This window comes from Equus quagga, chromosome 10, assembly GCF_021613505.1.
Source record: "Equus quagga isolate Etosha38 chromosome 10, UCLA_HA_Equagga_1.0, whole genome shotgun sequence".
Classification (NCBI taxonomy): Eukaryota; Metazoa; Chordata; class Mammalia; order Perissodactyla; family Equidae; genus Equus; species Equus quagga.
Window position 1 is genome coordinate 46,809,295 of NC_060276.1, and position 9,041 is coordinate 46,818,335.

The 9,041-nt window shown below is 40.5% G+C and overlaps 1 pseudogene; it reads left to right on the forward strand.

The window, feature by feature from the left end:
* Positions 1-2,660: 2,660 nt before the first annotated feature.
* Positions 2,661-3,972, forward strand: LOC124245992 (basic leucine zipper and W2 domain-containing protein 2-like; annotated as a pseudogene).
* The last annotated feature ends 5,069 nt before the right edge of the window (positions 3,973-9,041 follow it).

The following is a 9,041-nucleotide window of genomic DNA, read 5'->3' on the forward strand; positions in this document are numbered from 1 at the left end:
GATAAAGCAATATTCTTTTTTTTACTTTTTGAGGAAGATTAGCCCTGAGCTAACATCTTCCACCAATCCTCTTTTTTGCTGAGGAAGACTGGCCCTGAGCTAACATCCCTGCCCGTCTTCGTCTACTTTATATTTGGGGTGCCTGCCACAGCATGGCTTGACAAGCGATGGGTAGGTCTGCACCTGGGATCCAAACTGGCGAACCCAGAGCCACCAAAGCAAATGTGCAAACTTAACTGCTGCGCCACCGGGCCAGCCCCAGTGGATAGTATTCTTGGCTGGCAGTTTTTATCTTCCAACATTTTCAATATGTTGTTCAACTCTCTCCTGTCCAGTAGAGCTTCTGTGGAGAAATCTGATGATAGCTTAATGGCATTTCCTTTGTAGGTTACTATCTTTTTTCATAGTTGCCTTTAAAATTCTTTCTTTGTCATTGGCTTTTGACACTTTTAATGTGATGTGTCTTGGAGAAGGTCTTTTTGTGTTAGATAATTAGGAGTTCTATTAGCTTCATGTACTTGTATATCCAGTTCCTTCCCCAGGTTTGGGAAGTTCTCAGGTATTATTTCTTTAAATAAGCTTTCTGTTCCCTTCTCTCCCTCTTCTTCTGGGTCATCCGTTATCCTTATGTTGCTTTTTCTAATAGAGTCAGATATTTCTCATAAAATTTCTTTATTTAAAAAAAACTTAGTTCTTTCTCCTCTTCCGCCTGAATCATTTATAGATTTCTGTCTTTGACCTTGTTGATTTTCTCTTCCATATGGTCTGTTCTATTTCCAATGCTTTCTACTTTATTCTTCATCTCATTTATTGAGTACTTAAGCTCCAGAATTTCTGTTAGGTTCTTTTTTAGTTTCAGTCTCTTTGGTAAAGTACTCCTGTTCATTAATTTTATTCCTGAGCTCATGGAACTTCCTCTCTTAGTTTTCTTGTAGCTCATTGAGTTTCTTCATAACAGCTATTTTGAATTCCCTATCAGTTAGATCACAATCTTCTGTGACTTCAAGTTTGGTTTCTGGAGAATTGTCATTTTCTTTTTGTGATATCATGTTACCATCATTTTTCATGGTATTTGATAAGTTGTTCCTCTGCTGGCACATTTGTAGTAGCAAACACATTTCTTATTTAGGTAAGGCTTTGTTTAGTTTGATTCTGAGCTGCTTTTGGTTGTATTTGAGAGCCAGCACTTTTCACTCTCTACTGCCTCTGCCAGAGGTGCTGTTGGTGCCCTTGTTGTGCTGCTTGTAACTGTGACGTTGTTGGTGCCTTGCTGCTTGTGATATTGCTGCAGTCACAGGTGTTGCCACTGGGGTCACCAGGCTGGTGAGCACCTCTGCTGCTTCTGGGGTTGCCTGGGTCATTGTTCAGCCACAGTGGCAGGAGAAGCAGGTGGGTGAGCAGGAGCCAAGTTCATGGGCACCTCCACCACCCCTGGGCTTGTCGGGTTCACAGGCACTGCCACCACACATGAGGGGGCCAGGGTTGTGGGTGCTGCTGTGGCTGGGGAGTACCAGGGTTGTGGGCTCTTCTGCCACTGTTGCCTGGTTCCCTGCAGCCTTGGGTGCCACTGTGGCTGGGGGGCCTATGTTGCATGCACCACATCTGCTGCTGCTCCTGGGTTTTCTGGGGTTGCTGGTGCTGCCACTGCCAGGGGCACCAAGTTTTCAGGTTTTGTCATCACTGACGGGCAGGTCATGGTTCTTGGATACCACTGCCACCACTGTGGAGGGAAGTACCTCAGTTGTAGCTGCTGCTGTGGTTTCTGGAGCCTTAGGTCATAGGTGCTGCTACTGCTCCTAGGGGAGGAGGAGAGACTGGGTCACAAGCACCACTGTGGTTCCTGGAGCCTCTGATTGTGCGTGCTGCTTCAGTTCCCAGAGCCTCTGTTCTGAAACACTGTCACAGTTCCTGGAACCTCAGGTCATAGGTGCTTTCACCACTGCTGGGGGCACCAAGGTCTTGGAAGCAGCCCCTGCTGCCAGGAGGACTGGGGTTGCAGGTGCCACTGCTGCTGCCAGGGGAGGGTGCTGCTGAGCTGCAGACACCATCATAGTTCCTAGATCCTCTTGTCATAGGCACCACTATGGTTCCTGGAGCCTGCTTCATGGGTGCTGCCTTGGTTCCTGGAGCCTCCAGTCTCAGGAGCTGCTACCACTGCCTCCTTGGTTCCACCACCTCCATGAGATCTAGTCAACCCACCTTTAGATGTACAGATTTATGGATCTCTCAGGCATTCTGGTGTGCTGTGCAGGGGATCCTTTGTTGGTCTGTGGAGAGGAAGAGAGCAACTCATGCACCTACAATGATGCTGTCACCCCCTGGTAGTTCTATTTTCAACTTTTTGAGAAACCTCTGAACTGTTTTCCATAGTGTCTGCACCCGTTTACATCCCCACCAACACTGCACAAGGGTTCCATTTTCTGCACATCCTCACCAATACTTGTGATCTCTCATTCTCTTGATGATAGCCATTCTAACAGGTGTGAGGTGATAGATCATTGTGGTTTTGATGTGCAATTCCCTGACGATTAACGATGTTGAGCATCATTGTCTGCCACCACTGCTGCCGCTGCCACTGCTGCTGCTGGAATCAACGCAGCCCCCAGCCTCACGTGTTGCCACTACCCCTTCGAACAGGTGAGAAGCAACCCAGAAATTTTATGACTAAGCATCAGGAGCCAGTGCTAACAGGCCAGCGGTTCAAAACTCAGAAAAGGGATGAAAAAGAGAAATTCAAACCCACCGTCTTCAGGGATACACTTGTCCAGAGGCTTAATGAAGATAGGGATGACCTTGAAGCTGTAGCCAAGTTTCTGGACTCTACAGGCTCAAGATTAGATTATTGTCACTGTGCAGACACACTCTTCGATATCCTGGTGGCTGGCAGTATGCTTGCCCCTGGAGGAACACGCATAGATGATGGTGACAAGACGAAGAGGACCAACCACTGTGTGTTTTCAGCAAATGAAGATGATGAAATCATCTGAAACTATGCTCAGGTCTTCAATAAACTCATCAGGAGATATAAGTATTTGGAAAAGGCATTTGAGGATGAAATGAAAAAGCTTCTCTTCTTCCTTAAAGCCTTTTCCAAAACAGAGCAGACAAAGTTGGCAATGCTGTCAGGGATCCTGCTGGATAATGGCACCCTTCCTGCCACCATCCTTACCAGTCTCTTCACCGACAGCTTAGTCAAGGAAGGCATTGCAGCCTCATTTGCTGTCAAGCTTTTTAAAGCATGAATGACAGAAAAAGATGCCAACTCTCTGCTCTCTTCTTTGAGAAAAGCCAACTTAGACAAGAGGCTACTTGAGCTCTTTCCAGTTAACAGACAGAGTGTGGATCATTTTGCTAAATACTTGCTGATGCAGGTCTGAAGGAGCTTTCTTACTTCCTGTGAGTCCAGCGGTCCCTGGGCACCAGGAAGGAACTGCAGAAGGAGCTCCAGGAGTGTCTTTCTCAGGAATGCCCGATTGAGGAGGTGGTGCTCTATGTGAAAGAAGAAATGAAGAGGAATGATCTTCCAAAAACAGCAGTGATTGGACTCCTATGGACCTGTATAATGAATGCTGTTGAGTGGAACAAGAAGGAAGACCTCATTGCAGAGCAGGCCCTTAAGCACCTGAGGCAATACGCTCCTCTCCTGGCTGTGTTCAGCTCCCAAGGCCAGTCAGAGCTGATCCTCCTCCAGAAGGTTCAGGAATACTGTTATGACAACATCCATTTCATGAAAGCCTTTCAGAAGATCGTGGTTCTCTTTTATAAAGCTGATGTGCTGAGTGAAGAAGCGATATTGAAATGATACAAAGAAGCACATGTTGCCAAAGGCAAGAGTGTTTTTCTTGACCAGATGAAGAAATTTGTCAAGTGGTTACAAAACGCAGAAGAAGAATCTGAATCGGAAGGTGAGGAAAGTTAGATGGCTCAAGAAGCACAATACCTAGGTTACCACACAACACTGATTGGGAATGCTGAACCATTTGGGAAGAGAAACTTGGCTTCTGTTTTCACAAAGGAAAAAAAAAATAGGATAGACATCCTTTGTGCAGAGAGGAAAATGGTTTTTATTTTTGTTTTGTTTTTAAATGGAGCCCTGAGGCATCAGCTATTATACTTGGGACTCTACCTCTCCCTCACTATGTGCTAACTTAAAGCCATTCAACACAGGGTCAACTAGGAATCTGAAAGTAAATACTCAACAGACTCCTCTTTTTTAGCCGTATTTTTCAGATACTGTGTGGTGAATGCCCCAGTGGTGTCTATTACAGGGCCACTTTGGTAGTTGTGTATCTGCTCATGTATGTGACTTGACAAACCAGTTTTTTAAAATAAATGGCTTTATAAAAAAAAATGATATCGAGCATCTTTTCATGTATCTGTTGGCCATCTACATGTCTTCTTTGGAGAGCCATCTGTTTAGTTCCTCTGCCCATTTTTTAATTGGATTGTTTGTTTTTTAGTTATTGAGTTATGTAAGTTCTTTATGTATTTTGGATATTATATCTTTATCCAGTATATGATTTACAAAATTTTTCTCCTATTCTGTAGGTTGCCTTTTCATTTTGGTGATTGTTTCTTTTGTTGTGCAGAAGCTTTTAAGTTTGATGAAGTTCCGCTTGTTGACTTTTACTTTTGTTGTTTGTGGTTTTGGTGTCATATCCAAAAAATCATTGCCAAGACCAATGTCAATGAGCTTCTTCCCAATGTTTTCTTCTAGGAATTTTATGATATCAGGCCTTCTGTTTAAGTCTTAGATCCATTTCTAATTAATTTGTGTGCATGGTGTAACATAGGGGTCCACCTTCATGTTTCTGCATGCATTTATCCAGTCTTCCCAACATCATTTGAAGAGACTATCCTTTTCCTATTGGATGTTCTTGGCCCCCTTGTCAAATATTAGTTGACCCTATATGGGGGGTTTCATTCTGGGCTCTCTAGTCTGTTCCATTGGTTTATGTCTCCATTTTTGTGCCCAAGTCATACAGTTTTGATTCTTATAGCTTTGTAATATAGTTTAGAATCAGGAAGTGTGATGCTTCCAGATTTGTTTTTCTTTCTCAAGATTGCTTTGGCTATTCAGGGTCTTTTGTGATTCCATACAAATTTTAGGATTGCTTATTCTATTTCTGTGAAAAATATCATTGGAATTTTGATAGGGATTGCATGGAATCTGTAGATTGCTTTGGGTAGTATGCACATTTTGACAATATTAATTCTTTCAATACATGAACATGAAGTATCTTTCCATTTACGTGTGTCTTCTTCAATTTCTTTCACCAATGCCTTATAGGTTTTCAAGAAAGTGGTCCATCATCTAGGTTATCAATTTTGTGGGCATAGAACTGTTCATAGTATTTCTTTATTATCCTTTTAATATCCATGGGATCTGTTTCCAATATTAGTAATTTGTGTACCTGTGTATTCTTTTTTTTTTTTTAGTTAGCCTGGCTAAAGGCTTATTGATTTATTGATCTTTTCAAAGAACCAGCTTTTGGTTTCACCGATTTTCCTCCATTTTCAATTTCATTGATTTCTGCTCTAATTTTTATTATTTATTTTTTTTCTGCTGACGTTGGTTTAATTTGCTCTTCTTTTCATAGTTACTTAAACTGGAAGTTTAGGTGATTCATTTTAGATCTTTCTCATACATGAATTCAATGCTATAAATTTCCCTCTAAGCAGTGTTTTCACTGCATCTCACAAATTTTGATAAGTTGTGTTTTCATTTTCTTTTAGTTCAAAATATTTTAAAATTTCTCTTGAGATTTCTTCTTTGACATGTGTTTTTTAGAAGTGTGTTGGTTAATTCTACATATTTGGGGATTTTCCAGTTACCTTTCTGTTATTGATTTATAGTTTAATTCCATTGTGTTCTGAAGGAAGATGTATGATTTCTATTTTTTTAAATTTATTAAGGTGTTTTTTATGGTCCAGAATGTGGTCTATCTTGGTGAATAGCCTATGTGAGCTTGAGAAGAATGTGTATATCACTGTTTTTGGCTGAAGTATTCTATAGATGTCAATTATATCATGTTGTTTGATGCTGTTTTTGAATTCAACAGTGTCTTTACCGATTGTCTGCCTGCTGGATCTGTTCACTTCTGACGGAGAGGTGTTGAGGTCTCCAACCACAACAGTGGATTAATCTATTTCTCCTTGCAGTTCTATCAGTTTTTCCATCACTTAGTTAAATGCTCTGCTGTTAGGTGCACACTATTAAGGATTGGTATGTGTTCTTGGAGAAGTGACTCCATTATGATTATGTAATGCTCTTCTTTATCGCTGACGACTTTCCTTGCTCTGAAGTCTGCTTTGTTTAAAATTAATAAAGCTATTCCTGCTTTCTTTTGATTAGTGTTAGCATGGTATATTTTTCTGCATCCATTTACTTTTGTTCTGTATGTGTATTTATATGTAAAGTGGGTTTCTTGTAGATAACACATAGTTGAGTCTTATTTTATGATCCCCTCCAACAATCTTTGTGTTTTTTGTTTTTTTTTAAGATTTTATTTATTTTTTTTCCTTCCCAAAGCCCCCCGGTACATAGTTGTATATTCTTCGTTGTGGGTCCTTCTAGTTGCGGCATGTGGGACGCTGCCTCAGCATGGTTTGATGAGCAGTGCCATGTCCGCACCCAGGATTCAAACCAACAAAACACTGGGCCGCCTGCAGCAGAGCGCGCAAACTTAACCACTCGGCCACGGGGCCAGCCCCAGAATCTTTGTGTTTTAATTGCTGCATTTTGACCATTGATATTCAAAATAATTATTGATAAAGTTACTATCTACTATATTCATTACTGTTTTCTATTTGTTGCCCTTGTCCTTTGTTTCTATTTTTATTTTCCACTCTCTTTCTACCTTTTGTCGTATTAATAGAGCATTTTATATAGTTGTATTTTCTTTTCATTCTTAGCATATTAGTTATAATTTTTTTTTAGCTTTTTAAAATGGTTACCCTGGAGTTTGCAATATACATTTACAACAAATCCAAATACCCTTTCATATCATACTGAACTGCTTCAAAGGTAGTGTGATTGCTTTATAATAAAATAATCCTCCTTCCTCCCTCCTGTCCCTTGTATCATTCATTTCACTTCTTTATAAACTTAGATAAGCATATGTATGATATATACATAAGCATACCTTACTTTTATTATTTTGAACAATCTCTTATCTCTTAGATCAAATGAGAATAAGAAAATATAAACATTTTTATTTTACCTTCACTTATTCCCTCTTTTTTTTTCTCCCCAAATTCCCAGTACATAGCTGTATATTCTAGTTGCAGGTCCTTCTAGTTCTTCTATGTGAGCCACCACCACTGCATGGCTACTGACAGGCAAGTGATGTGGTTCTGTACCCAGGAACCGAACCAGGGCTGCTGAAGCAGAGTACACTGAACTTTAACTGCTAGGCCATCAGGGCTGTCTCCACTTATTCCTTCTTTGTTTCTCTTCCTTTCTTTATTTAGATCTGAGTTACTGACCTACGTTATTTTTCTTCTCTTTAAAGAACTTCTTTTAACATTTCTTGCAAGGCAGATCTACTGGCAACAAATACCCTCTTATTTTTGTTTCCCTGGGAAAGACTATTTCTTCTTCACTTTTGAAGGATTATTTTATAGGACAGAGACTTTTATGCTGATTTTTTTCCCTCAATAATTTAAGTATTTCACTCCACTCTCTTCTTGCTTGCATGGTTTCTGAGGAGAAATCAGATTTAATTCTTACATTTATTCCTCTATGGGTAAGGTGTTTTTTTGCTTTGGCTTCTCTCAAGATTTTTAAAAATTATCTTTTCTTTTCTGTCATTTAAAAATGCTATGCCTAAGTATAAGGTTTTTTGTTTGTTTGTCTGTTTTTGCATTTATCCTGCTTGATATTCTCTGAGTTTCCTGTGTCTGTGGTTTAGGGTCTGATGTTAATTTGGGGAAATTCTCAGTCATTATTTTTTCAAATATTTCTTATGTTCTTTTCTCTCTTTCATCTCCTTCTGGTATTCCCATTATGCATATGTTACACCTTTAGTAACTGTCCCAAAGTCCCTGGACATTCTGTTGTGTTTTTTTCAGTCTTTTTTCTCTTTGATTTTCAGTTTTGGCAGTTTCTATTGAGATATCCTCAAGCTCAGAGATTCTTTCCTCAGCTGTTCCCAGTCTACTAACATGCCCATTCGTGACATTCTTTATTTCTGTTAGTGTTTTTGATTTGTAGCATTTTTGGGGGGTGTTCTTAGGATTTCCATTTCCCTGCTTATTTTGACCATCCGTTCTTGCATACTATCTACTTTATTCACTAGACCCCTTAGTATATTAATCATCGTTGTTTTAAGTTCCTGGTCTGATAATTCCAACCTCCCTGCCATGTGGTTTTGATGCTTGCTCTGTCTATTCAAAATGTATTTTGTCGCTTTTTATAATTTTTCTTGACAGCCAGATTGAACAGAATGGCTAGAGTGGGCTGGAGCTGGGTATTTCCCTTCCCCCTTGTGGAAGGCTAGAAGTGACGGTGTGGGTGTTTCTGTTCCACCAGGTCATTTAGGCTCTGATAATATCCCAGCAGGGTAGGCTCAGGTTAGCTAGTTTTCCTTGATGGCTGGCCTTTTTATGAAGAATAGAGTGCTCTGGGGTGTTTCAAAATGGTTCTATTTCCCCTCCTGTTGCCAGAAGCATGAGTATATTTTTCTCTAATATTTATTCTGAGAACTTGGCCTAGCTCCTGGATATAAAACTTGCAAAATGCAGGGACCTCCGTATGACAGGGTTACTCTGGAGATTTCACTCATTGGAATAACCATAGTAAGTCTACAGTAATTCATCAATTACAGTTCAGGTTTTCCTACCCTGGCACACTTTCCTGAGGCAGTTTCTGCTTATGAGTCTCTCCTCTGGTAGGCTGTGACTCCCTGTATTTGCCTGTCTTCCTCTCCAGCCTTGGGGGTAGCAGTTTTCTCTGTGTCCTACCCTCTCTTATAGATCCAGGAACAGTTGACTTTTCAGTCTGTGCAGCTTTTACCTTTAGGACAGAGTGGCCACTTCCA